The sequence below is a fragment of the Ahaetulla prasina genome, chromosome 5 (assembly GCF_028640845.1).
Source record: "Ahaetulla prasina isolate Xishuangbanna chromosome 5, ASM2864084v1, whole genome shotgun sequence".
Classification (NCBI taxonomy): Eukaryota; Metazoa; Chordata; class Lepidosauria; order Squamata; family Colubridae; genus Ahaetulla; species Ahaetulla prasina.
The window spans coordinates 84,507,659-84,522,943 of NC_080543.1; positions in this window are offsets into that span (position 1 = coordinate 84,507,659).

The following is a 15,285-nucleotide window of genomic DNA, read 5'->3' on the forward strand; positions in this document are numbered from 1 at the left end:
TTTATTGATATGGCTAATTTGTTTTTCTCGATTTTTGTGGTGGTTTGTGGTACATAGAGTTTAATGACTCTATTGACTTTGAGTAGGAAAACTCTGTAATGGTCTTCAGCAGTGATACAGGATGAGAATAGATTTTGCCAGTCAAGAAATGAGAGGTAGGTGTTTATAAGGTCATAGTTGGCTTTTTTGAAATTGTAGTTTGGAATACTATTATTATGACGATTTTTGTAAGGGCGTATATTGAGACTGTTAAGGGTAATCTGGGTTCACAACCAAGGTTGTGGACTGTTGAGCAGAGTACCCTATGCATGAAAATGACTGAGACTGGTGGTGGACAGTAACAGTTACTACACAGACAAACTGAGGTTTGATATTCCTTTATTTTTAGGGAAAAGGCAAAGTCATAGTCCAAAAACAATCCCAGGTCATACACATATAAAGCCAGTCAGGGATGTTACAAATATCAAGTCTTCTTACCAATGTAGACTTGTACAACAAACAAAGTCTTCTTTCAGTTCGGCAAAACACAGTTCAATTCACAACAGTCAGTATCTTGAGAAATTAGTAACTAGCCATGATCAAGCAACGATCATATAGCTCAAATATACAGTTGCAGCATGTCATCAGGTTACAATGCTGTAGCATTCCTGTAGATTACCCACAAGCCATAATTTAGTACTCCTTTTACACATTGGCTACAGAGTTCAGCCAATCAGGAAGCTTGCATGATGCAGCATAGCCTTAAAGCAATATGATACCTTTCTTACTGCAAACATACATAGTTAGTTTATATGTTGCCTGGCCAACTAGTTAGGCAAATAACAATTTTCTGACATAGACAAAAGTCTATCATGCTGTGGTCACCGTTGGAAAAGCATTTTTTTATTTGTAGTCCATAAATTGAGTTTGTGTTGTTGCAGAAGATGAGGTCAAGGCAGTTGTTGATTCTTGTATTGTTAGTTACTAGTTGTTCAAGACCTAAATTTGTGACAGCGTTGTATAGGGTAGTATGGATGGGTTCAGTTGTACATTCATTTGTTATCCAGTTAATATGAGGTAGATTGAGGTCACCCAGGAAGATGAGAGGATATGGGCAAGAGGTAGCCCAAGTTAGTAGTGAGTTTAACATGTTAGCATGTGCGATGTCATAGTCAGGGGCTCTGTAGCATAGTAGGAATCTAAGTTTGGTGTTAAGGGACAGGTCACATACAATAGTTTCAGGGATAGCAAGTTTCTGTGCAACTTTAACATTTTTTAGATTCAGTGACTTTTTATGAAAGATAGCTACTCCACCTCCTCTGTGGGTTTCACGATCAGATCTAAAAACATGGTACTGTATCTGTATCTGAAATAATGGAGTCAGGGATGGATGAGTTCAGCCATGTTTTGCATACAAATATAATATCAAATGTACCAGTATTTAACATGAGAATAAATTCAGGCAATTTGTTTACAATGCTTCTTGCGTTTATCAATTTGCATTTAAGATCTGCAGCATTAGGTGAAGAGGAAATAAGGGGCGTGCGTATCTCGTTATTGATGATAGTTGGTTGATGATTGATTGATGATTGAGTTATTGATGATAGTTAGTTATTGATGATAGTTGGTCACTTCTCAATGACAGTGCCCATTCTTTCAAAAAAAATCCCAGTTGAAATTAGATTTGCTTCTTTCTTAATATCATTTAGAAAAATGTATTAGATATGGTTTATATTAGCCTTCCCCATACTAACACCTTCCAGATGTATTGGAATTTACAATTAATGTTGATGAATGATTTAGAGCAGTGGTCACCAACTGGTGGTCCGCAGACAACTGGTGGTCCGCGAGAAAATTTTGATTGTCCATGGAGAAATCTTTGTATTTTTGCCCGTGCACCCTGGTGGAAGAGCTGCAGTGCAAGCAGGCCAAGCAGCAATTGCAATGGCTAGAAGCTATGGGAGCGGAGCACTACTTGAACTTGTGCAGCATCAGCATTCTGCCTCAGTATATTTGCCCAGGAACGCTTGCTGAAGTGGTGTGGGAAACTTTGGCTGGGCTCCTCAAGAGATAAGAGCTTGCAGGGGGACAATCTGGCATCTGCAATGGAGAGCAAAATCCGGCTGCTCCCCTGACCAGACGCCATTTACTGCTCCGAGTCCCCAGTGGCATGAGTCAAGGGCTGCTTTGCTCCACCAGCTGATGCAAATATACCGAGGCAGAATGCTGATCCCGCACAAAATGAAATAGAGAAAAAGAGAGAGAATGAAAAAGAAAGAATGGGAAAAAGAATGAGAGGGAGAGAAAGAGACAGAGAGAGAATCAGAGAGAGTATCAGTTTGGAAAACAATTTTCTTTTTTGCTTCTTAACTGCCACATATTTTAGCTGGGAAAGTTGGGAGGGGGTTGTTGTTGGAGTGGTAGAAAGTTAGTCACAACAACATTCCATATTCAAGGACTTTTGCCTGCGTCTGATGGAGACTGCCTAAAGATTGTATCCAATTGAGTGTGAAGAGTTGATTGGACAATGTGATGAACTTGTGGGTGTGGGGCAGGGCTGTGAACTGTCAACGGGGTGTGGAAAACCTGGAAGCTTTCAGATTCGGGTTTTCCCAGATGTGCCAACATGACATCTCTAATAAATTGGAACTTTGAGGAACCTCAAGCCTCAGAGTTTTATTTCATTGGGAGGTGTTCCTTGGAATCCTGACATTGAGAATCAGAGAGTGAGAGAGAAAGAATGAGAGAATCAAAATGAGAGAGAATGAGAGACAGAAAAAGAGACTGAGAATCAGAGAGAGAATGAGAAAGAATGAGAGAGAGACAGAATGAAAGAGAATCAGAGAGAAAGAGAGAATCAGAATGAGAGAATCAGAATGAGAGAGGGGGGGAAAGAAAGAGAGATGAGAGAATGAGAGAGAAAGAGTGGGAGAGAAAGAGAGAAAGTGAGAGTGGGAGAGTGAGAGAGAAAGAGAGATGAGAGAATGAGAGAGAATGAGTGAGAGAGAGAGGGGGGAATGAGAGAGAGAGAGAAATGAGAGAATGAGAGACAATGAGTGGGAGAGAGAGGGGAGGGGGGGAGAAAGAGAGAGAGAGAGAAAGAGAGAGGGAGAGAGAGAGAGGAGGGAGAATGCCTGAAGGGCCCCATCCCATCACTGGGAGTTCAGATGCTTCAGCAAGCGGCACACTGGATTCGTATTAGTGGTCCGCGGGATTTAAAATTATGAACTTCGTGGTCCTTGAGGTCCAAAAGTCTTTATTGCCAGGTGTACAATACCAAGCATACAGTATAATATCAGTGACATTCTCCACTATATGTGTTTTTTCTTTCAGTTTCTTGTCTTCCATGCAAGGATTATGAATAGTCATCAAACACAACATAAGGAAACTGTTGCACAGAGTACCTAGAAAATGGTGCTTTGTTATCTGATGTGCCTAGACTTCATTGTTTTTTCTTCAGTTAGTTTTTAGGGAAAATAGAGATTAGTTTAAGATTAACATTCAAATTTACGAAGAAACACCTTAGGATGTTTGCCATCAAAAACTTTTTCAGAGACCATATAAGCAACATTAGAAGAAGAATTCAGTACAGTATTAACAGTTTTCTGAAATGAATTATAAATTTCTAAATTAAACAAAATTAAATAGTTTGGTGAAAAGAAATAATAAATATTCAGAGTGATTATTGACTGCACTTTGACCCATGAAATGTTTTCTACTATTCTGGACTGCTTGAAAGCTGAAAATGCTCTTGTTGCATCTAACTTGTCTTGTTGAAAATTATACCTTTCAGAGGGTAGAGGAAAGCTAAAATTTCAAATGTATATGGATCAATAGTAATTCATTACAGTTTAAACTCTGATTATGCTCCATTGATTTGCTCAGTATAATTTTACTGTCACTGATTGTCAGGGTCATTTAACTGAAATGATTTGTGTCCTTTTATAAATGTCAATCATTGGTTTGAAAAAACTCAAATAATCTATAGCATCAATTATTTATTGATTTATACCATGTAGGCTGTTTCATGAGTTGACATCAGAAGCCTTGAAGAAGTACTTTCATGTCTGAACTGGATTTTCTTCTTTAATAGCAGTAGCAATAGCACTTAGACTTATATACCACTTCATAGTTCTTTACAGCCCTCTCTAAGCAGTTTACAGATTCAGCATATTGCCCACAACAATTTGGGTCCTCATTTTACTGACCTCAGAAGGATGGAAGGCTGAGTCAACCTTGAGCCAGTGAGAATCAAACTCCTGGCAGTCAGCTGAATTAGCATTCTAACCATTGCGCCACCACCGTACACAGAAACAGTAGATTGCTGTTTCCAGGAGAATAAAGGCTACAAAAGATAGGGCTTTGAAATACTGACAACCAAATGATATCACCCAGAAATGGCATCATCCCTATTATAGTGAGAAAACCCTTTCAAACAAAAAGTGAGATAAAAACAAACAAAACTCCAAACCCAAACAAATCTAGTGAAAGGCAGAAGAGGATGGAGAAATAAGGTTTGTCACTTGCAAATAATGATGAGGATGAGCATGATGAGAATGAGCATGATGTTATCCATTCAGTTGTGTCCAAACCTTGGCAATTCTATGGGCCAGGTCTCTCCACATCTTCTGATCTTGCACTATTTCTTTGAGTTCTTCTATGTTCTGGTTGGTGTCAGCTTTGATAGTATCCAGCCACCACGTTCTTTGACAACCTGGTTTCCTTTTACTGCTACCTCTCCCAAACATAATTGCTTTCTCTAGTAAATTCTTCTCATGACATGGCCGAAATAAGGGAGGCACAGTTTTGTGATTTTGCCTTCTAGTTACATGTCTGGTGTTATGTACTCTAGTACTTGTTTGTTAGTCACCTTTGTTGTCCAAGGAATACTCAGGAGCCTTCTCCAGTATCACAGCTCAAATGAGTCAATTTTCTTCCTGTCTTGCTTTTTATGATTCAACTTTCAGAACTATAAGCAACTAAGGAGAACACAATAGAGCAGACTAACCTACATTTGATTGCCAGGCTGATGTCTTTGCTTTTCCATATCCAACTCATGTTTCATCATTGCAGTGCAATCGTGTAATCTGCCATTTTATTTCTCTGCTGCATTCACAACTTTGAGCTATTTGCGATCCCAGGAAAGTGAATTTTTCCATTCATTCTATCTCTCCACCATAAATTTCTATTTCGATGTTTCTGTTTCCATTCTTTGTAGTGGTCATGACTTAATCTTTTTGATTTTCAGAAAGAGACCAAAATTCTCACTTTCTTCTTTCATTTTCTTGATCAGATCTTCCAGGTCTTCACTGAGAGGAGAGTTGTGTCATCAATATAGTGAACATTATTGTTTCTTTCACCAATCATTACAATTTTTGATTCTTCAAGATCTAGATTCCCAATGATCATAATCAGTTGATTAGCATTCAGTTGACATAAATATTTCAAATACAATTTTTAAGCTTGGTTAACAAAATTAAGTTGTATGAAAAGGTTTGTATTTATGTATGTGCATGTCTTTGGGAAGCTGATGTCTACACCAAGCCATCTCTTTAGTCTCCAATTTTAAAATGAAAAGATAAGGTATAAATGCATTCTGAACTGAAACTGCTTTTGCAATTGTAAACTATCTGTTTTGCAGTGTCTGTTCTCCAGAACAATGGACAGATGTTCAGTTAACTCTTCACTGGACTTCTTAATTCCCATTATACATTTCATACAGACAGATAAGTAAGATTGTTTTTATGATAGGCAAAAGCCCTAGAATATTTTTTACTAAACTGTGGTAAATTTATGAGCATGATGGCTTTATCCAACCAGATTTTCAATATTATCATTTGGTTTTATTTTAAGAACTATGTTTTCTAGAATGAAGCAAGTTATGATTACTTTCCTCTCTGGGCCCATTTGGAAAGCCATGTGTAAAAAGTCTGAAGTCTTGACAGATATTAAGGTATTGTCTATTGAACCAGGATCTTCATTTCCTCTTTTATGTTTTTTTCCTGTCATATTTGCTCATTAATAGGTAACGATTTTGAATTTGACTTGCTTTAAACTTACACTTAGCAACTGAAACATGTATTTACTAAACAATATGACCTAGATACTTTAGCAGCCTCCAAAGTACCTGTAATGTTAGCTTCTTTAAGATACTGTGAGGCTGTGAATTCTAGTCTCACTTTAGACATGAAGCTAGCTGGGTAACTCTTTCCTTGTCTTTCAGCCCTAGGAAAGAGACAACGGCAAATTACTTCCAAAATCTTGCCAAGAAAACTGCAGGGATTTGTCCAGACAGTCACCAGGAATCAACACTGATTCAAAGGTAGTTTCCCTACCTTTGAAGAGAGAGAGAGAGAGAGAGAGAGAGAGAGAGAGAGAGAGAGAGAGAGAGAGAGAGGGAAACAAAAGAAAAGATATCATGCTTGAATGGAACCGCAATTCATTTTTATAAGGTATTAAATAGTGAAATGTATTTTTATTTGTTACATGTTTGATTTGTGTAAGAAACTAAATTATTTAATTTTATAAAATCAATGGATCTAGATATTAAAAATGTGAGATACACTTTCTATGATTTAAAAATAAAACTAATTAATCAAAAAGTATTGTTTTGGATCCATTGGACTTCTCAGATAATGTTTTAAAAGTATGAATATTAGATTTGTTAAGTGATCAATATAAGAAATTTGAAGGGTTTTTTGGAAACTCATGATTTCATTTTGTTCTGATATAACTGTTTGGCTTTATTACAAATTAATCTGTATTCTAATACAATTTTGGGAAGAAATCTATTAAGGATCTCAATATAATGTTGAATTATATTAATAAAATATAGAATTAATGTCATGTGGAGAGTTGTGGCTTTAGTCAAGTTTGGGGTATAGTGTAAAAGATAATACTATACAATTGAAAGGAAAGTCACTTTCCTGATTTTAAGGAATGGGTCCAGGTTCTGCATTTATTTTCCATTCACCCATCCACCCATCCATCTATCCATCCATTTTCTACTCTTAAAATGAAAGGTGATGTATTATGTTGTTATATGCTCTGAATTTGAAAAGATTGTTAATCCCATATAGGTATTTCTACTTATATGGACCTTGTTGCTGTTGTTAAGTTCAGTTTGATGGAAGAGTGTGAATAAGTAATAACTGATGAGTGAGATACAAATATTTGATTGTACCTGTTTTCTGAGTTTCCTTTGTGTTCGTCCTTCCTTCTGCCAGGCTGACTTGAACTCATCACCTCCATAGAATGAGAAGACATTAAGATACATTTTTAGTAGATCTGTTTGGGGCACAAAATTTTCATACTTCTACTGAGGAAGCTGAAATTGAATACTGGCATTTGTATTAGACATTTGAATCATAATCCTGTGCAACTGTTGTTGAAATGAGTTATGTTGTCTTCTGGAGTTGCTGCACTCCATTAGGGACAGAGTCCCTAAAGGAGAATCAAGAGCCAATCAAACAACTGCCCTAACTTTTGCAAAAATAAGGATCCCATTTTTCAGGTCTTGGTTCCTCTTTTTCCTAGAATTAGGATTGTATTTTAATATGGGTCCTGGACTCCCAATGTTTTTTTTAGTACAGTTCATTACAGAAATTATGTTTAGTGTTTTTCGATTTATCAGTAAAATATTTTTCATTATTTATGTAGCTCAGCTTGTACTTTTAGCATGCTTGCTACTGGCTTGGTATCCTATGACATCAAAACCATATTTTTAAAATTAAATTTCATTAGTATCAGCTTCTATTTCTATTTTGTCCAGAAAAGTCTGGACAAAAATAACTACAGCTCAAGTGATATTTGTTTTAGTTAAAAATACTTTCAGTAGCTTAAAGGTCATATGGAATCTTACTTTTGCAGATTGCAGATGTGGCCAAGGCTTTGAAACAGTAAATGTGATCCCTGTTTCAAAACCTTAATTATTATAATTTCCTTTTTCCTTCCCCTATGTATATATCCCCTATGCAAACACACATTCATAAATTACCTATCTATTAAAACTCACCGATAGGGCAACATAATTTGATGAGACCAAAGGAAAGTCTAGATTTTCAACAAAAAATTTTCTATCAATCATGAATCCCCATAGAGGAAGAGTTAAGGGCAGCCTTGGAGATTAATGAAGGCAAGGAGCTAAAACCATGAAAAGTAAGTACAACACCATTAGCATTTCCTAAAATCCCAATAGAATTTACTCCCCAAGTTGGTGACAGAAACAGCAAATTAAGAGCCAGGAGGCTAAGTAGTGCAGAAATGCAAAGCTGCAGAGAAAAACTTCTTGGAAGTGATAGTCTGCTCTGAAGTTGCTATTGCTCTCCAGAAGATGAGCATTCTGGAGTCTTATTAGTTTAAATGGAATCTAACTGGAAGGATGGAGTCTTTTTTTTTTTTTGAATTTTTTTTTCTAGACAAACATATATAAAAGCATCTTCAATACAACTACAAACAGCGTGTCAGTTGGTTAATTACAAAAACTTTTGTGCAATTTCACCATATTCATAATGTGTAATTTATCTTATTTTACATTTTACCAATCTAATGTGTATCCAAATGATTTAATCAATTAATCTTGTATTTAACTATATGTATTTCTTCCCTAACTTCATATAAAATGTTCTAGATTTTATGTTAATTATATTTATATCATTCATTTCCTTATCTTGATTCAAACCGATATTAATAAGTTATATTTTGTATATTTCAACAATTCTTACATTATAAGTATCTCTATCAAACTTCATTAACATATTTTTTATGTCTAGCCATTGATAGAATAAATCCCATATCTTATAATACTGTTTATCTTCCTGTTCTCTGATTTCAAATGTCAATTTACTCATTTCGGCACATTCCATTATTTTCTTGATAATTTCCTCTTGCATTGGTATTTTCTCATTTTTCCAGTTTTTCGCAAACACAATTCTAGCTGCTGTTACTACATTCACAATCAAATATCTCAGTTCTCTATTATAGGTTTCAGATATGATCTCCAATAAAAAACCCTCTGGTTTAAAGTCTATATGTTTTTTATTATTTTTTCCAACCACGTGTGGATTGTAGTCCAATATTTTTTAGCTTCTACACATGTCCACCACATATAGTAATATGAGCCGGGTATGTGATGACATTTCCAACATTTTTCGGATTTATTATTTGTTTTTCGGATTTGTTATTTTAGTCTGTATTTATATGTACTTTTTACTTGCCTGTGAACCGCCCTGAGTCCCTAGGGAGATAGGGCGGTATATAAATGTGAAAAATAAATAAATAAATAAATAAAATTCTTGAACATTCTGGCAATTCTTGTTGTGGGTAGATGCCACCTGTAAAACATCTTATACAAATTCTCTTTATACACAGCTGACATTGTCATTTTATAATTTTGCAACCACAATTTTTGCCACGTCTCTAAATCAATCCCACGTCCAAAGTTTTCCCCCCAAGCAATCATTGTTTCTTCTTCCAGTTTTACCTCTAATAAATGTCCGTATAATTTTTTAATTATATTTTCATCAGTACCCATTAAAAATTTTTTTATTTATTTATTTATTTATTTATTTATTTATTTATTTATTTATTTGTAGTTTAACTTATATTGATACTTTTTCCAAACCCTCAACAAAGCATTTCTAAGTATATGAGCTTTAAAAACTTTATCCACTTTTTTGTCAAATAAGTAAGCATGCCATCCGTATAACAGATCAGGGTTACTCTATATTCAATATTCTTTCTTCTGTTAAATTAAACCAATCACTAATTAATGATAGGACAGCTGCTTCATAATATAATTTTAAATTAGGCATTTTAAGACCCCCTCTTTCACGTGTATCCTGTATTATTTTCAATTTTATTCTCGGTCTTTTACCAACCCATATAAATTTGTTAATTCCATTCTGCCATTCCTTCAGGTTTGCATCTTTTTTGAGTATTGGTATCACTTGAAACAAAAATAAAAACCTGGGCAAAACATTCATTTTAATTACTGCTATTCTTCCCAATAAAGATAACTGCAACTTTTTCCAATTCTCCATTTCTTCTGCACTTTTTGCCATAAAACTTCATTATTATTTTTATATAATTTCACATTTGAAGTGCAATATACACTCCTAAATATTTAACCTTTTTTACTATTTCAAATCCCGTTATTCTCTCTAATTCTATTTTTTGCTGTATAGTCATATTTTTAGTTATTATTTTTGTCTTTTGATGATTTACTTTAAATCCAGATACCTTTCCATATTGACTAATTATATCCATCAAGTGCACAACCGATTGTATTGGTTGGGATAGAATAACAACCAGGTCATCTGCAGATGCCCTTAATCTATAATCTTGATGTCTAATTTTAATTCCCTTTATTTTATTTGATCCACGTATTTTATTCAGTAAAGTTTCTAACGTTTGAATAAACAATAGTGGCGACAAAGGGCATCCCTGCCTTGTCCCGTTTTCAATTCTAAAAACTTCTGTTAAACTATCATTAACTATTAATTGTGCTGTTTGTCCCTGATAAATTGCCCTAATTGTTTGTGCAAAACATTCCCCCAACTTCATCTTTTCTATTAATTTAAATAAAAAATTTCCAATTAAAACTATCAAATGCCTTCTCTGCAGCCAAGAAGAAGAGCGCTGCAGGGACCTGGTTGTTTCTCTCCAGATATTCCAATAAATTCACAATTTGTCTAACATTATTTCTCATTTGTCTCCCTTTTATAAAACCTGATTGATCCTTGTGAATCTTTTGTTGTATAACTAACATTAATCTATTTGCTAGTATTTTAACAAAAATCTTGTAATTAGTATTCAAAAGTGATATTGGCCTATAATTTTCTGGTTTAGTGCAATCTTGATCTTCCTTTGGTATCAGTGAGATGAAAGCAGATTTCCAGGATGGAGATACATCTTCTCCAAGTTGAATTTTATTAAATAACTCCTTAAGCGGATCCACCATTTCAAGCTGTAGATCTTTATAATAAACAGCAGTTAGTCCCTCTGTTCCTGGAGCTTTACCTGTTTTTAACTGCTTAATAGCTAAAATAATTTCTTCAGAGGTTATAGATTGATTCAATCCTTCCCTTTGTTCTGGCGTAAATTCAGAGATATTCTCTTCCTGTAAATATTTATCTATATCTATATCTTGAATTGGGTCGCTAGCATATAATTTTGTATAAAATTCTAAAAAAGCTTTTTTAATCACATTCTGTTGATATTCTTCTTTACCCTTATATTCTTTCCATTATTATTATAATATAATAATATTATATATATATATATATATATAAAATATTATAATATAATATTGTATTAATATTATATTAATATAATAATATTATAATATAATATTATATTATTTCCAATAATACGTGTTTTCTGTTTTTTCCTTATTGCATATGCTAGCCACCTACTTCGTTTGTTGGCATTACAAAATGTATTATGCTTAACATATTGTAAATTAATTGCTACCTGATCTGCTATCAACATATTAAACTGCCCTTGTAATATGTTTATTGTCTCTTTAACATTTTTATCTTCTGGATTAAGTATAAGTAATTATTCTTTCTTTTTTATTTCCCCTTCTAAATCCTTGCGTTTCTTCTGCTGTTTAAGTCTATATTTATTATTCATATATATTAAAATTCTCCTCATATATGTTACTTGCATCCCAAACCATTTCTATTGATGTATCCTTATTCATATTCATAATAAAAAACTCTTTCATTTGTCTTATACATTCCTTTAAATTTTCTTCATATCTAAACAAATTTTCATTTAACCTCCAGGATCTTCTAATTCCCTTTTCCTGATCAAATTCCATCCATACTGGACTATGATCAGTCAAAGTTCTTGAACATATCTTCGTCTTCTTTACCCTGAAAAGAAAATCAGTAGAAATTAATGTAAAATCAATCCTAGAAAAGGATTGATGTCTATCAGAAAAAACCGTGAAGTCTTTTTCTTCAGCGTTCCATTCTCACCAAATATCTCTCAGCTCCAAATCTTCCATCATATCAAAAAAAGCTTTAGGCAATTTTGCACAACTTGAAATATTTCGAGAAATCCTTTTTTTAATCTTTTCGCGTATCCAACACTCCATTCCAGTCTCCCATTAATATAAACAATTTGTAATTCCACTGTATTATTTTGGTATGCAAAAATTTGTAAAATTTTTCCTGCTGTTGATTAGGTGCATATACTCCAATTAGAAATGTTCTCTTCCCCTCTATTAAAAGTTCAATTGCAATGTATCTTCCTTGAGCATCTGCCTCAACTAATTTAGCTATTAATTCTTTCTTTAGGCATATAATTGTACCATTCTTCTTCTCTGAGGCAGATGCAACAAAATGTGTACCTAGTCTTGAATTTATCAAATATTTTTAGTCTGATATTCTAATATGTGTTTCCTGCAGGCAAATTACATCATTTTTAAATTGTTTCAAATAATGAAATATCTTTTTTTTTGTGGTGAATTTAGACCATTAACATTCCAAGTTAAGAATCCAGTTGCCATTCTTGGCACCTTGAAGCTTTTGGAGCATTGGCTGGAAGTCTTCCTGCATCTTTCTCTTCGGCCTGGCCCCTCCCACAGCTTCTGTTTTAGTAATTTCTTGAGTTTTTGCTTGAGATTGTTGCATCTTTTCTTGTTCTTTACGTTTAATAGCTGCTTTGGTCAATCTTTGTTCTTCTGCATCTCCTATTTTTCCCATTAATTCTGGAATTTGGGGAGTACCCAATGATTGCACTAAATCTTCTTCAGTAATTGCAGCTTCCACTTGTGCTTGTATCTGCTTTCCTTCCTTCACAGACTTTTTTACCATCTCTGCTTCTCTTCTCCTCCTGACATCTGGTGATGGTGGGCTTCCAACCTTTAAAACATTAGTATAGAAATCTCTTGCCTTCAAAACTGTATTAAGGCGATATCTTTCTCCTGCATAAAATAATATTAATCCAGTTGGAACATCCCATCTAAATTGTATCTGTCAATTTTTGAGTTCATTCACCAAGAAAGTAAACTCTTTTCTGTTTCTTAACATTTTAGGAGGAATTTCTTTCAACACTATTAACTCTTGTTCTGCTATCTGGATTTTATTTTTGTAGGAGGCTTGTAAAATTTCATTTCTAATCCTCCTGGTTGTAAAATAAATCACAATGTCTCTTGGTAATTGTCTCTGTCTAGCAGCCCAGGAGTTGACACGATAGATTTTATCAATTTGGAATAAAAGGTCTGTTGGTTGCTCTCCAGTCAATTGTGCAAAAGCCTCTGAAAAAATCTCTTTTAAATTCTCTTGTTTATTTTCTTTCAGTCCTCTCACTCTCAGGGCAAACTCCATCGATCTATATTGTAACAAAACCATCATCTGCTCTATCCACCTTGGTTTGGACCTCCTCCATTTTATTTTCCAAATTCAAATTAGAGTGATTAATTTTTTCCAACCTTTCATCCATCTGGATCATATTATTTACCATACCTTGAAATGCAGACACTATATCTTCTCTTATTTCTTTATTGTGAACTGCTATCTCCTCTGCTATTTTGATCAGAATGTATAAAATTATTTAAATATCTTTTGAATCTTTCTGCCAACATTGAAGCAAAAATTTTATAATCTGAATTTAACAGAGATATGGGCCTGTAGTTCTTAATTTGCTTTAAGTCAGTATCCTCCTTTGGAATAAATGTAATATAAGCTTCTGAACATGACTTAGGTAATTTCATCTTTACTTCGTTCATGACTTCTAATAATGGGAGACTCAATGACTCCTGTAATGTCTTGTAATATTCCGCTGGTAGCCCATCTGGGCCAGGTGCCTTCCCATTTTTTTTGTTTTTTAAGTGCTTCAGTTAATTCCATCATTGTTATATTTCCTTCTAACACCATTTCAATATCTTTAGGAATCTGAGATAAATTTGCTTTCTGTAAATATCTTTTGACACTTTCCTCCTCTGTGTTCTCTTGCTCATACAATTTTCTATAATAATCTTGTATAATTTTTTTCTTCTCTTCATTCCCGTATCTGATTGGTCCTTGGTCATCCACTAATTGAGTTTTTTGTGTGTTTCTCTCTCTTTTTTAAATTTATATGCCAACCATCTACCTGGTTTGTTGGCATCTTCAAAATAGTTCCGTTTCGCACTTCTAATTTTTTGCACTAGAATAGAATAGAATAGAATTTTATTGGCCAAGTGTGATTGGACACACAAGGAATTTGTCTTGGTGCATATGCTCTCAGTGTACATAAAAGAAAAGATACGTTCATCAAGGTACAACATTTACAACACAATTGATGATCAATATATCAATATAAATCATAAGGATTGCCAGCAACAAGTTATAGTCATACAGTCATAAGTGGAAAGAGATTGGTGATGGGAACTATGAAACGATTAATAGTAGTGCAGATTCAGTAAATAGTCTGACAGTGTTGAGGGAATTATTTGTTTAGCAGAGTGATGGCCTTCGGGAAAAAACTGTTCTTGTGTCTAGTTGTTCTGGTGTGCAGTGCTCTATAGCGTCGTTTTGAGGTAGGAGTTGAAACAGTTTATGCCCAGGATGCAGGGATCTGCAAATATTTTCACGGCCCTCTTCTTGATTCGTGCAGTATACAGGTCCTCAATGGAAGGCAAGTTGGTAGCAATTATTTTTTCTGCAGTTCTAATTATCCTCTGAAGTCTGTGTTTTTCTTGTTGGGTTGCAGAACCGAACCAGACAGTTATAGAGGTGCAAATGACAGACTCAATAATTCCTCTGTAGAATTGGATCAGCAGCTCCTTGGGCAGTTTGAGCTTCCTGAGTTGGCGCAGAAAGAACATTCTTTGTTGTCCTTTTTTAATGATGTTTTTGATGTTAGCTGTCCATTTGAGATCTTGCGATATGATAGAACCCAGAAATTTGAAGGTTTCTACTGTTGATACTGTGTTGTCAAGTATTGTGAGAGGTGGAAGTATGGAGAGTTTTTCCTAAAGTCTACCACCATTTCTACGGTTTTGAGTGTGTTCAGTTCCAGATTGTTTTGGTTGCACCACAAGGCTAGTCGTTCGACCTCTCGTCTATATGCGGATTCGTCATTGTCTCGAATGAGACCAATCACTGTTGTGTCATCTGCGAACTTCAGTAGCTTAACAAATGGATCATTGGAGATGCAGTCATTGGTATACAGAGAGAAGAGAAGTGGGAGAGCACACAGCCTTGGGGGCCCTGTGCTAATTGTACAGGTATTTGATGTGATCTTGCTTAGCTTCACCTGCTGCTTCCTGTTTGTTAGGAAGCTTGTGATCCACTTACAAGTCTGTTCCGGTAC